General features: G+C 34.1%; 1 protein-coding gene across 6 annotated transcripts in view; it reads left to right on the forward strand.

Annotated features, from left to right (window-relative positions):
* Positions 1–14,414, forward strand: part of Zdhhc21 (zinc finger DHHC-type palmitoyltransferase 21) — a 69,984-nt gene that overhangs the window by 31,854 nt on the left and 23,716 nt on the right. The gene's annotated exons all lie outside the window — the stretch shown is intronic.

Here is a 14,414-nt window from a genome sequence, read left to right on the forward strand (position 1 = left end):
TAAAGCTAACTAGGACCAGAGTTACAACTCAGAGGAAGTATTTTATAATGTATATAACCCAAAATATTCTCAAGATCTGCAGCAAAGTGAATGTTTAATAGTCACTTGAATTCAGAGAAGTCAATTATACTTACGTCATGGATTTACCTTTGACAGTTTGAAGCTATAACAAGAAGAATATACAAACTCAGAAGTGCTGTATCTTCTCACTAGACCAACCCTTTTTAAAAAATGATGACAAAAAATCCCCACTTCTACATCTATGGCAATAGTTCTTCCTATTATTAAAAAAAATCTCATTATTACCAGTTAGTGCTTTTGCAGTATATCTTTTCTGTCTTTCCACGTTCAATCTTTTTCTTATGCCTGTGTGTTTCTTATTGATCCTAGGTTTTTCAGTTTTAAAGAACTAGTCAAATCATAGTCTTTTATTTTAGTTAAAATGTTCAGTCCACTTTTATTTAGTGTAACATTCTGTCATTTTCCTGTTTTTTTTTTTTATTTGACTCACCTATTCTTTGTTCCCTGTGTTTTCCTTTTTCTTGACTATTTTGGAACTTTTACTTAAAATTCTACTTATCTCTAATGCTGACATTTCCTTTCACTCTGTTTTTTTGGAATAGTTTTCTCAGAAAGGAAAAGATTTTTTTAATTGAAGAAATCTAGGTCTGTTACCAGTGCCCATATTATGAATGGAAGAGCCTTGGAATACTCACTATCGTGATCATTTTTGGTATTGTGGGAACTAAAATAGATGTAGAACTAAATCACATGATAAGACGTTGTTGTCTGTACATTTTATGTTACAGTGCATACATTACATATGGTCAGTTTTTATTTTAACCTATCTACATATTGGTGCTTTTCCTGGACCTTCATGCCTTCATACATTTCTAAGCTTCTCTTGGGATTATTGTTGGCTTTTTTACATAAAGTCTGCTGAAACAAATGTTCCCAGTGTTAATACACCTGAACCATCTTTATTAGTCCTTCATTTTGAAGAATTTATAGGATGGTAGTTACTTTCAGTATTAAAACTGGTTGTCCATTATGTTTTTGTTTGTTTGCTTTTGTCAAGGCGGTTATTGGCCTTAGTATAAAAAAAATGTATTTTCACTGTTTCTTTTGTGATTATTTTTATCTTTGCATATTAGCAGTTATTCTGTGATTTTTATATTATGCTGTGGTGTTGTCTTCTTGCATTTTTCCTATTGAATACTTTATACAACTTCTTAAATATTTTATCTGATAAAATTCTTAAGCTATGGAAATGCCTTGGCTTTATGATTGTGATTATTATTATTGTCTGTGGTGCTGCTGATTAAACTCAGTGCCTTGCATACACTAGGCAAGTACTCTGTTACTGACTGTCATCCTCAGTCCTGTTTTTAATCACCTTAAATGTTACTTCTTCTCAAATTTTAAGAATTCTGGTATTCGAACTATACTATTTACTCTATTCATTTATTTTTGTGTGAGGTATAAGAGAATGCTCATCTTGATCCAGTCAGTGGTTTGATAACATGTTTTTCTAATGCAAGAAAATAGAACCTTGTTTTTAACTAGTATTTCTTCTTTGGAAGATAACATTCATTGTTTTTGTTAATATTTATAAAAGCTTAAGATTACTGAGTTGGTTTTTGTGACGGACTGGTTTTAGTTTGCTTTTATTCCTATGGTGTTTCCTTGTGATTTGTTAGCAGAAAAACTGAGGTGTTACTGTGAATCATCCCCTCCAGTTTTTCTTACCCAAGGAAAAAAGCAATGCAGAATGCAAGACTCACCTGAAAGTGATTCTACTCTCTAGGATCTCAGCCATTTAAATTCTAGCTAACTTGGCTGTTTTCACATGTCTTCCAATAGCTGTTTAATAATTAATTTGATTTTTTTCTGGATTTTCATAGTGTTCTTGATGAAAGTGCTGGTCTCATATAAATGATTCTCTTATAGGTCTCATATAAATGATTCTCAATGGCGGTAGCACTGTATTTAAAAATTTCTTTTCAAGTGATTTTAATAATTGCTGTTTAATTGCACAACGCCAGGAGGCAATACTCATGTCATACTCTATGTAACTCATGTCATAATCTATGTAAATCATGTCCTTTGGAATTGTGCAGTGGAAAACTTCTGTGGCCCCAAGAGTTGAAAACTGTTAGACTCATGACAGAATTTAGATGTTAGGTAGATATTAACCAAATGAAAGATGAAACAAGTCTTTGCTGAGCAAGAAAAAAAGTCTTGTGGTAGTAACTGGTATAATTGGCTTTAAAGCTAAATCTGTTACAAAATATAAATTTTATAGCAAACATTATAAGGCTAAGTCTTAGAAACATGTCTTTTGAAAACAAAATTTTTTGTGTGTGTCAGTATGGGGCTTTATTATAGTTGATCGGAGATAACAGTCACGTGGACTTTCCTGCCTGGGAGAGCTTTGAACTGAGTTAACTTAGATTTCAGCTTCCTGAGTAGCTAGGATAACAGGTGTGAGCCACCAGCACCCAGCTGAAAATGATACGCTTTTAATAAAGAAATTGCCTTGAATTTCAGTACACAAGTCAGCATTTTTAGCATTGGCATTTTAAGCAATGTTTTATAGTACATAATTTTTCAAATAATCCTATTTCATCAGTATTCTATTTTCTTTTGTCTTTTTCTTTTCCTTTGGCGTTCTTTGTGTCCTTTTGTTTTTCCTATAACAAACAGCTATTTCCAGTTCTTCATTTTGGGTCCAGTTGCTGGACCAGATAGTCAAATCTTGCCCATTCCTTTTTACAAGTTCTGTTACTTGGGATAAAGATACCTAGAAATCCTCACATGACTTTGGAGATAGTACTGATGGTTTCTGTGCATCTCTCATGTGGGAGTATGATACAGTTAAATGATGCCGTGGACCTTGACCTGCTATTCTTCTGTAACACAGAAGTACTAAGCTTTAGCCTGAAGTTCCTTTATACCTTTTTATGTAGATAGATGGCAGCATAGTATCTTTTTTTTTAGCTCTTTAAATTCCGAAGCTGGTGCTTTTATTTTCTGGTTTGGAAAAGGAAGTGTTAACAACTCTTAGGTGTTTGTTTTTAAGTGAAAGTGTTTATTCATTAAACAAAAGAAAAAGCGAGTTGCCCTTTAAATATCACTTAACCTCTGTTCAGAAGAAACTAGTACATTATGATTACCTCATGGGAAAAAAAGTTGAGAGAAAGCAGACTGTTGACAAATTCTGGGAAACGAACAGTTTGGGAGTTTGATTTTCCATTTCTCTTTCCTCTGCTTATATTTTTAGCAGAGTGCTTTCTGAGCTGTAATTTCTTTGCAATTGACTCATATATATACACACGCACACACATATGTGTATCACAGTAACTTAAATGTCTGTCTCTGTCTCCTTCTTCTAGTCTTTTTTATTATTAGCTATCTAGTTTATTTTTTTTTCTATTGTGAAAATACCGTACAGAGGGGTTACAATTACATGGGCAAGGTAATGAGTACATTTCTTATCAAGCATTGTTGCCTCCTCCTTTGTTTCCCCTTCCCTTTCCTTCCCATCTTCCCCCCCTCCCCTGCCCCAAGTTGTAAAGTTCGTTTTTCGACATAACGATTTGTACATCTCATTGTTGCAACGGGTCCACCTGTATCCCTATTTAAATGATTTGTTTTTGCCCTTCCCCTCCACAAATTATACCAACATCAAATACAATGAAAGCAGAGGTTATACCATGGGGGAGGGACATACAAAGCAACAAAGAAATCATCTTATAAATATGTTAGAAACAATCGCAAGAAAGAAAAAATATTTGAATACATATCTTGGGGTTCATTTTACCTAACATCAACTTATCCGACCTTTTCTGCTTGTCTCAGACATATACTAGTAATTGAAAATTAGGGAAACTATGGGACCTATCTTTGCTTCATTTCTTCTTTCCTCCCCTCTCTTCTTTCTCTGCAGTGGTATGAGATTGAACCTGGGGCCTTGTGTATGCTAGGTAAAAGCTTCATCACAGAGCTGTACCCCTAGCCCTTTAGATTTTGTCTTAATACTTACTTTGAAAATACTTATCATGAATGTTTAAAAATTTATGTTTTTACTTATGATAGTATGCTTCCCCCCCCCCCCAAAAAAATAATGGGATAAATGAAACGCTTTGGGTAGAATCAGAAAAATCTGTAAAGATTTTGGACTTTGAGTTGGCTGATAAAGTTAGTAAATGTTAGGCATTAAGTTGTTTGACCCTTTATGCCAGTAAAATGTTGGTTACTTTTAATCCTACTTGAAATAACATTTTGCTTTAGTTAAGTAGTGGGATAAAAATTATTATAATTTTTTAACTTGTATATTGGAAAATGATTTGGTATCCTAATTGGATAAAATAGATAATGAAGGAAGTGATATTCTTCTATGTTTGGTCAAGATTTGTATTTGATTATTTCATATGGTTAAGTGTTCATATGCAAATTTTCACTTGGCATATTATTGAAATATTAACATTTTGGTTGTTTTACAAAGCTAATATAAGAAAATTATAGTTTTTAGGGCTGAGAGTATAGCTGAAGTGGTAGCACCCTTGCCTGGCAAGGACAAGATCCATCTCCAGTACTATGAAAAATAAAAGAAAGAGAAAGAAAGGAGTATTATAACTTTTTAATTAAGTGTGAAGGAAGATACTATTTTTTAAAAAATAATATCTTAAATAATTGCTTAAATCACCATGTGTTGGTTCATTAATTCTTTATTAGTTGCATATTTCATAATTTTTACTTTATAGTCTGGATTTTTGCTTTGGATTAGTGGAAAGTGTCTTCTTTTTTATAAGAAGATAAATAGTGTAGTTTCCATTTTATTTATAGGTAAGGTGACTGAGATTGAGGAAGATTCAATAGTCAGTGTAGTCACAGAATAACCTTTTGGCAGAAGTGTGATTTGGGGCTTATTTCTGTTTGTCTTTAAGTTGTATTTTTGCTATTACATCAAGCTACAAATACTTCTTATATTTTCCCCTGAGGAAAATTTGAAGTAATGTTATTCCAGCACTTAAAAAATTAAATACAGATTTAAAATGACTAAACATCACAAAATATTCTTCACTGAATGATTGCTGAACCTCCTGATTGGTAGATTTATTCATTGGTATTTTTCACTTTTTTTTAACCAAATCAACTCAGTTTTAATATTTATTTTATATTTTAATATTTTTTCTATTATAAAGATTGTTGAAATGTTTTGTTATTTTCTTCAGTTTGCAAATTAAAGAAGAGTTACCAAAATAGAGACTGTCTAGTGTGTCTTACAAGGCATTATAGTAGGTTAACATTATATATATATGTATATATAAGTATATACATATATATATATATATATATATATATGAAACCAAGTTCTTTTTAAAATAACAGATAATTTATGGCTGTTAATGTCAGAGCTTATGTAGCTAATCATTTGCGGCATACCACTTTAGTTCTAAAGTTACATCTTTTAAATCATTTTTATGTGAAGTAGATCTGGATAATTTCGAATTCTTTTATCCTTATTTTTATGCATAGGGCAAAAACTAACATGCTAACCTCTACAAGAGCAGGGGGTGACAGAAGGGAAAGAGAGGAGAATTTCAATAAAGGATAGGCTGCCAATATTCAGAAGAGGAAAATAAATAATGTTTAGTAGCCCAGCCAACTCTTGTGTTAGGAAGATACATTATTATTATTCCAATTGGCTGATGTCTAATAGCGTTGCTAGGGATTTGATGTCAGAACAGCGCCACAGAATTATTCGTCTATGCTTTTGGCTAATGAAGAATAGGAATAGCCAGAAGACTTGCAGGTAGCTTTGAATATTTGTAAATCTTTTATAATTTATTTTAATATTTTCACATAATGTTAAGGTAGCCTTATAATGTCTGCTATTTATTGTTATCAGATATTTAGGCTTTAATAATCTTGGGTTTTGTTAATACCATCTATTATTGTTGGCAGCCATTGAAGAATGGACTAAGTTGCTTAAATGTATTTAGCTTTTTTTGATTTTTGACAATGTTGCTAGGAATAGTGTGGAATTGATATGAAATAAAAATCTTTTTTAATGCTAGCATAAAAGTTATTTGGCATTTGTGTTCATGTGTCCTGAAATGTTAGTAGAAAAAGTATCTCTGTGACATTTTTTTTTCTTAAAGTGCCAGATTTTCAGTTTATATTTACAGATTAAATCAGTTTTTTCAACAATTGTCAATTGTATTTGTTAGTATATCCCTAAGCTTACTGATGGATAGAGCGTAATAATCTTGATCTTGTGTTGCAATACCTGGTTAACTACATGAATGTCCTCACTAAATGTGTTTATGTAGTATATTAGTTATAAATATAAAAGCACTTAGCATAGAAAATTTCCAGAAGACTATTGGTTTTTAAATTTTTAAATAAGTTTTTTATTGTGAAAATACCATACAGAGGGGTTGCAATTACATGAGCAAAGTAATGAGTACATTTCTTATCAAGCATTGTTGCCTCCTCCTTTGTTTTTCCCCTATCATCCCTCCCTGCCCTCCCATCTCCATGACTACACAACTCCTGCCAAAGTTGTAAAGTTCGTTTTTCGACATAGCATCTTGTACATCTCATTGTTGCAATGGGTCCACCTGTATCCCTATTTAAACAATTTGTTTTTTCCTTCCCCTCCCAAATTATAGCAGCATCAAATACAGTGAAAACAGGGGTTTTACTGTGGGGAGTGACATACAAAGCACCAAAGAAATCATCTTATAAATATATAAATAAATAGAAACAGTAGTAATAAAGAAAAAAAACACTTGTGTCCTTATCTTGGGGTTCATTTCGCCCAACACCATCTTATCTGACCTTTTCTGCTTGTGTCAGACATATACTAGTTATTGCAAATAAGGGAAACCTTGGGACCTGTTTTTCTTTGGGCCTGGTTTACTTCACTTAATATAATTTTTTTCAAGTCTTTCCATTTCCTAACAAATGGGGCAATGTCATTAATGGTTCAAACCTGGGAGGTTTTTTTTTTCTCCCTCCTTCCTTGGATATTAATATCCATTAGGGTGTAATAAAACTGAAAATAAGAGAGAGGCCCATGCTTGAGCATATGCATGTGCGTACAGACTAGTACAGCTTTGTGTTGGTGTCTTACACCTGTAATCCTGTTTACTCAGGAGGGATCATGGTTCAAAGCCAGCCCAGGCAGAAAAGTCCACTTATCTTCAGAGAACTACCCCCCCAAAAAGCTAGAAATGGAGCTCTGGCTCAAGTGATAAAGTGTTAAACTTGAGCAAAAGAAGCTTGGGGACAGCACCCAGACCCTGAGTTCAAGCCCCAGGAATCTTTCTCTCTCTCTCTCTCTCTCTCTCTCTCTCTCTCTCTCTCTCTCTCTCTCTACTCCCCCCCCCCCACAAAACTACTACAGAATAAATCTGTATCTTCTCTGCCTATATTTTGTAATAAACTTAAGGCCCAAAATATGCAGATAATCATGCAAATATGGTAGATATTTTTATTTTAAGATAAAAAAAATGGCAGTACTAGGGTTTGAATTTGGGGCCTTGTGCTTGCTAGATAGAAGTTCTACCACTTGGACTATGACTTTTGCTTTGGCTATTTTTGAGATAGTCTTGCTTTTTGTCCAGGCTGGACTAGACTATAGTCTTCCTATGTATACTTCCCAGCCTCTTATGTAGCTGGGATGTGTACTATCATAGCCAGACTTTTCTTGTTGCCATCTGTCCTATCTCTGCCTCCCAAGTAACTGGGATTCCATGCCTAAAGTTTATTTTAATATAAGAGTAATTGTCAATAATCAACCTTAGCATGTGAAACTGGTTATTTAGTCATTTTGAAAATTCAAATCTGTACATATCATGGATGTTATCCAAGTTATTTCTCTTATTGCAAACCAGAAAAACAAAATCACTCACCAGTGACACACTGATTCTCATTGGGGATGAGGGGCATGTTGCCCACCAGGGGATATTTGGTGATTAGATCTAGAGACATTTTTGATCCCAGAGCTGGGGAATGGCCTGTAGTAGATGGAGGCCCCTGGTGCTACTAAATACCCTACAAGGTATAGGACAGTTCTCTCAATAGAATTATCTAGCCCAAATTGCCAGTGGTTCCAGTAGGAGGACAGTCATAAATAAGTCATATTGTCACTTTTCAAACTAGCCTTATTAAAGACAGAAAACTATTGGCAGGCAGTGGTTTAGTAGTAAAAATTGCTTCATAGTCAGTTTATGAAAAACTATTATCACTGCGTAAAATTTTATTTGTAAAACACTTTAAAATTTTGAGGACACTCAGTAATTTAACAAATATTTAATGCTTCCTTTGTGTACCTGTCCTTGTTGTGGGATGCATCAGTGGACAAAACTAAGTTCCCACATGTAAGAAACAACATTCTAAATGGGGAGACAGATGATAAACAAACACATAGTAAACATGAGTCATGTGATATACAATGAAGCAGAAGACAGGCAAGAAAAATAATAGACAATATAGTGAGAAAGTTTTTCTCGTAGTGACAATTGAACAAAGACTTGGAAGTGAAGCTAGCAGAGTCACTGTTCCTAGGAGCAAGAGTGTTCTAGGGAGAGGAAAGACCCATTGCTAACACCATGAAGTAGAAACTTGCTTGACATTTTCAAGAACCAGTAAGAACCACGTGTAAGTGGTATGAATTATGGAGAGAGTAATGAGATGGATTGAGAGAAGTGACAGCTGGAGATGGAGACTTTGTTTTGCTCTCTTAAGTGGCTGGCACTTGGGGAGCTATTGAAGGTAAATAAGATTATATTTGCCTTTTAGAAAGAAGATTCTCATTACATGAAGAATAAAGTGAGGATCCAGCACAACAGAAGAAAGACTGCTTACTAGGCCACTAAAATGCTAGGTTCAGTAATCTCAGCCTAGGTGGGAGGCATGAGTTCTGAGGCTGGTCCTTTGCAAAAAGTTAGCAAGATCTTTGCCAGGCTCATGCCTATAATCCTAGCTTCTCAGGAACCTGAGATCTGTGCATAACAGTTCAAAGTCAACACTGGGAAGGAAGTCTGTGAAATTCCTTACTCCAGTTAGTCACTTAAAAAGAAAAGCCAAAAGTGGAAGTGTTGCTAAGTAGTAGAGTGCCAGCTTTGAATAGAAAAAGCTCAGGGACAACGCCTAGTCCCTGAGTTCAAGCTCCAGATACCAGCACGGAAAAGGAAAAAGGATCTTATCTCATCAGACAATTGAGATAAGATTATAGGAAATGAGTCTAAGAAATTCACAGACAGGTATTGAAGAACTATTTGCTAGATCCTAAGTAGCCAAATTGACTTATTTTCATTTAGCTTCAAGCACTAATGCTTTCATTATTTCCTAGTTTTGTATTATTGTTATTTGTACTGTTTGTTTTGAGTTGAGGTTTTACTTCCTGCCTAGACGTGTACTTAGACCGAGATTCTTTTCTTTTACCTTTCTTTTACCTTAGCTCACCATTATGGCTCACATCATTATGCCTAGCTACTTCAATCGAGATGGAGTCTTGCAGTCTTTTTTTTCTTTTTTCTTTTTTTCTCTTTGCGCATGCTGACCTGAATTCCTGGTTCTTCTGATTGCAGCCTTCTCCATAGCTGAGTTGATACACTCATACCACCAAGTTCAGCTAGTAGTTGAGAAGGGGCCATGTCCCAGTCTGGTCACCAACCTCAGTCCACCTTATTCAGCTAAGCCTCTTGCTGTTCATGTGTGTGTGTGTGTGTGTGTGTGTGTGTGTGTGTGTGTTTCATGCTTGTGATTAGCTACAAGGGTTAATGTTCAGTGTTACTACCAATAGACTTATATAAGTTGAAATTCAACTTACATATAAGTACTTAAGAATTCCTTATATATAAGTACTTGAGAATTCTTTATATTAGGTATTTGATACATGTGAACAGAACTTCATAATCTTTTAATTCTCATTTCTTACGAGACTAATGGAACTGAGCTCTTTTTCATATATTTATGAATCATATGAGATGTTTGATGAGGTGCACCTATGTAAATATTTTACTTTTTTTTATTTTGTCTGAGACTGGAACTTGAACTCTATTTGTTGCTATTTGTTCCTCAACTGGTGCTCTATACCTGAGCCAGGCCCCAACCTCTTTGCCTACTTTTTTTTAGCATACATTAGTTGGATAAGGGGAAGTTCCATTGTAACATTGCCTACTTTTTTTTCTTATAATTTCATGATGTTTTAGATTAGAACTTCTTTATGTGTTATAAGTATTTTCTGTAGGATCTGTGTATGTGTGCGCACACGCACGCATGTGTGTGTGTGTGTGTATGTGTACGTGAACGACATGCACGCACTGCTACTGGTACTGGGGCTTAAACTCTGGATAGCTAACCTTTTTGCTCAAAGTGACTACTCTATAACTTGAGCCCCAGCTCCATTTCTCAGGTTTTTTCTCAAATTTAAATTTTAATAAACTCTAACTTAATAGTCTTTATTTAAGTGGGGGCAGTAATTTTGAGCTCAATTTAAAAAGTTTTTCTAAACTAAAATCCTTTTACGTTGTCATGCAGGTACTATAATTTTCTGACTTTTACATTTCTGCTTGGAATTGATTTTTTGTGATTCTGGTAAGATAGGAATCAGAGTTTCATTGTTTCATGGATGAACATCCAGTTGACTTAACATCATGCATTAAAAAGATAATTCTTTCCTCCTCTGCTGTGCAGTGCCTACTTTCTCATAAATCAGCATCCACATGTGTGTGTGTCTGGTTCTGACTCTCTTCTAGTCCCATGGTCTATTCCTCTTTCCTTATGATTATACTACACTGTCATTATAACTGTAACCTTATTATAGTTTTATAATCTTGTTATCTAGTAAAGCAGTATTTTCAGTCTTTTTAAAATTATTATCATTGTCTTCTGAAGTATTCTTTTCAGACATTTTCCCCTTCTCCCTCCCCAGTGAATTTAACAGAGACAGATTCTGTCAGGTAAGATTTATTTGTGTAGAACCTTCAGCTAATTTTTTTCTCCTACTTGGGGTCAACCCTGGCCCTGTTGAAAATGCATGCAATAGAGCAGACCTTCTTCCCTTGTTTATTCATGGAAGAGTGTTATGTTATCCTTTGTGTTTTAGAAACAGCAAAGCAATTTCTAAAAATTATAACAAAAAAATCTTGCCAACACAATATGCTCTGTACTATCATAGGGATTTATTTTTGTTTTAGGATTATGTTAGTTTTGTAGATCAGTGTGAATAGTTGACATCTTTACATGATTGAATTCTGTGATCTACAAATATTTGCTTCAAAAATAAACTGGAAGCATCCTGTAGTCATAAGTAAGTAGGTAATATTTTTCTTGAGGGCAAATTTACATGCTAACTAGTAAGTTCTAGCTCCATAAAATATGAAAGGAAATAATAATTTGAGCCATATAAACTCCTGAATATAGCCTATCCTGGATATAAGACCTATCAGGAAAAGTAAAGAAAATTATAGACTAGTCTGATGAACAAAAACAATTCCTTAAAAATTGGCAATCTGACTCAGACTGAACAAGTTGACTTTATTTCTAAAAATAAAAAGCAATTTTTGCATTTGGAAGTCAATATAGCTTATCACTTTAACAGAGTTGACAGAAACATTCAAATGAATATCTCAGTGAATGAAAGTAAAGATAAAATTCAGTGTGATACATGTTACAAACTCTTAGCAAACTACAACCGGATGTTAACTTTCTTAATTAGCTAAATGATAGAAAGGTTCCCAGAAAATAAATGAGATACTCAACCACGTATACATGCTGGAATGCAGTGTTGACTTCTTTTCATGAGTTTGAGGACTAGGCATTTGTAACTACTACTACTGTTGTGATCAACATAGTACTAGAAGTTCTAGCCATTTACTAAAGCAAGAGAAAGAAAAAGAAGTTATAACTGCTGAAAGAAACAAAACTGCATTACTTTCAGATAATATGAATAATGAATCTGTAGATTCTTTGGGACTTTTAAGAAACTTTTAAACTTGTAACCTTAAAATATTTTTTAAAATCACTTGTTTTTACATAAGATAAATACATGACTTCCTGGTGGAACTTAAACCTAATTGGAAAGAATATTATATGTGAATATATGTCTGAATATGTTATAATTTAAAAATCCAGTTAAAAAATTGGTTATATAATACTAGGCCCTGTTAGCTCAGGCCTATAATCGTAGCTACTGAGGAGGCTGAGATCTGGGATCACTGCTCAAAGCCAGTCCAGGCAGGAAAGTCTATGAGACTTATCTTCAATTAACCAACAAAAAGCAGAAATGGAGGTGTGACCTAAGTGGTAGAGTACCATCCTTGAGTGAAAGAGCTAAGTAAGGAAAAGTGCTTCTGAGTTCAAGCTCTAGCATTTGACCTACTAGGGATCAAGACTTTCTTCAAATCCCAGACACTTCACTGGAACAGTAACAAATCGGGAGCAGAATAAGAAGCCATATCAGATCCAGGCATCTGCATGCATATGTACACTTGATGACTGTAAACTTTATTAGAATTGACTAAACTTGTAGAGTAAAATTATTTGTCTAGTAAAAATAAATTCAAATCCTTGCCTTTTACTATACACTGATGATACAAAACATTATTTGGGTGTATTAATGACCTGAAAGTGAAAGGCAAAACTTGTAATAAAGCTTTTGAAGGCTTTGGAAGATAATATAAGAGAATATTGTTATTTTAGGGTCAAGAAAAGTTTCCTAGATACAGAAAAAGCAGCAAAAGAAAAGATAAATTTGATTATATTAATTGAGAACTTACATATATTAACAGGCACCTTAAAAAGTGTGAACAGTTAGTTAACTTCAGAGTGGGAGAAAATATTTTCTATATGTGATTGACCCAGTAGTATTCAGAGTGTGTAAAGAAAGGATCAGTAATCTTTAGGGTAGAGGTGAGGGACAGATAGTGAAGGGAAGGAATGCACAGGAAGCTGATTGTGGTTTCAGATGAGGATAGAATTACCTTTTAATACTGAGCATAAAATTTATGCATTTATTTGTATACAGACACATTTCTTAACACAAATAGAAAAAAAGACCCTTCTGTTGAAGTTTTGAAATAATTGCCTAATATTTGACTACATTGTAGCACTTAAATGTTTTGCTGAATTTAACTTTTTTTAAAAAAGTGATTTTTGGTTGTGGATCCAGATAGTTGTTTTGAATCTAGTGGTGTATCAATGTAATACATAGAAAAGCATCAGTTCTTTGTTTTAAGCAAGTATATTATTTTCAGTGCCCTCTCTACTTTGCTACTGAGACACCTCTAATCCGTCAGTCATTTTAAAAGAAAGCATCTAGGTGGTTGTATTTTGGGGGTTCTTCCAATCTATTTCTTACCTTAGGTACTGTGGGTGTTTTACCCCAAAGTCAACCACAACAGGTTTCTAGGAGAAAATGGAATTATATGATTCTCTCTTCTGTTTGGTTAACACTGCTGGTAAATGAAATGCCTCTTTCTTTTATTTTTTTAAAAAAATTTATTTTTTCCATCCCCCCACAGTACATAGTTGGCCTTCATTTTCATGTCCTCAACCGGAAAATCAGGTTTCTCCACCATTTCCACCTCTCCTTGCCCATATGCATATTGTATCATCTGGAATTTCACAAAATTGAGTTTTCTTTGTAAATAAAACTCATTCTGAGGACATAGGCGATATGTTTACATCTTTACATTCTAAGTATCATAGTTCTTTGTGGAATTTGGTGTAATATTTAATTAGGTGTAAGAATGATTGAGGGAGGCTTAAAGAGGGCTATTCTTAAGATCGTACTATGTGTATTCCCCTGAAATTATTTCAGTGTATTTGGATTACTTGAAATTTAATAATAGGAATCAATTTTAATAACAGTGAAATTTCTTTTGTGATTAAATATCAGTTGCTATCTGTGATTTATTTAAATTAGTTTAAAAACAAGGGTAACGTAACCTTGGAGTTGAGGGTGGGTTTTTGTTTGTTTTTTTTTTTTTGTTGTTGTTTTTTTTACATAGACCAGTGAAGTCTTAACATTTTCAGCTTACTAAATTATTTTTGAAAATTTCAGATATATTTTGAATAACTAGAACAAAATCAAGAGGGTCAGAGATAGCTATGAATTTTTGTTTTAAAATAATTAGAGAGCCAGGCGCTGTTGGCTCACGCCTATAATCCTAGCTACTCAGGAGACTGAGTTCTGAGGATCATGGTTCAAAACCAGCTCCTGTAGGAAAGTCCATGAGACTCTTATCTCCAATGAAAACCACTTAGAGAACCGGAAGTGGCGCTGTGGCCAAGTGGTAGAACGCTAGCCTTGAGCTAAGAGCTGAGGGACAGCACCCAGGCCCAGAGTTCAAGCCCCATGATGGACCAAAAAAAAAACCAAACAGTAAGTTATG

This window comes from Dipodomys merriami, unplaced genomic scaffold (genome assembly GCF_024711535.1).
Source record: "Dipodomys merriami isolate MVZ:Mamm:240054 unplaced genomic scaffold, mDipMer1.0.p SCAF_22, whole genome shotgun sequence".
In the NCBI taxonomy this organism is placed as follows: domain Eukaryota; kingdom Metazoa; phylum Chordata; class Mammalia; order Rodentia; family Heteromyidae; genus Dipodomys; species Dipodomys merriami.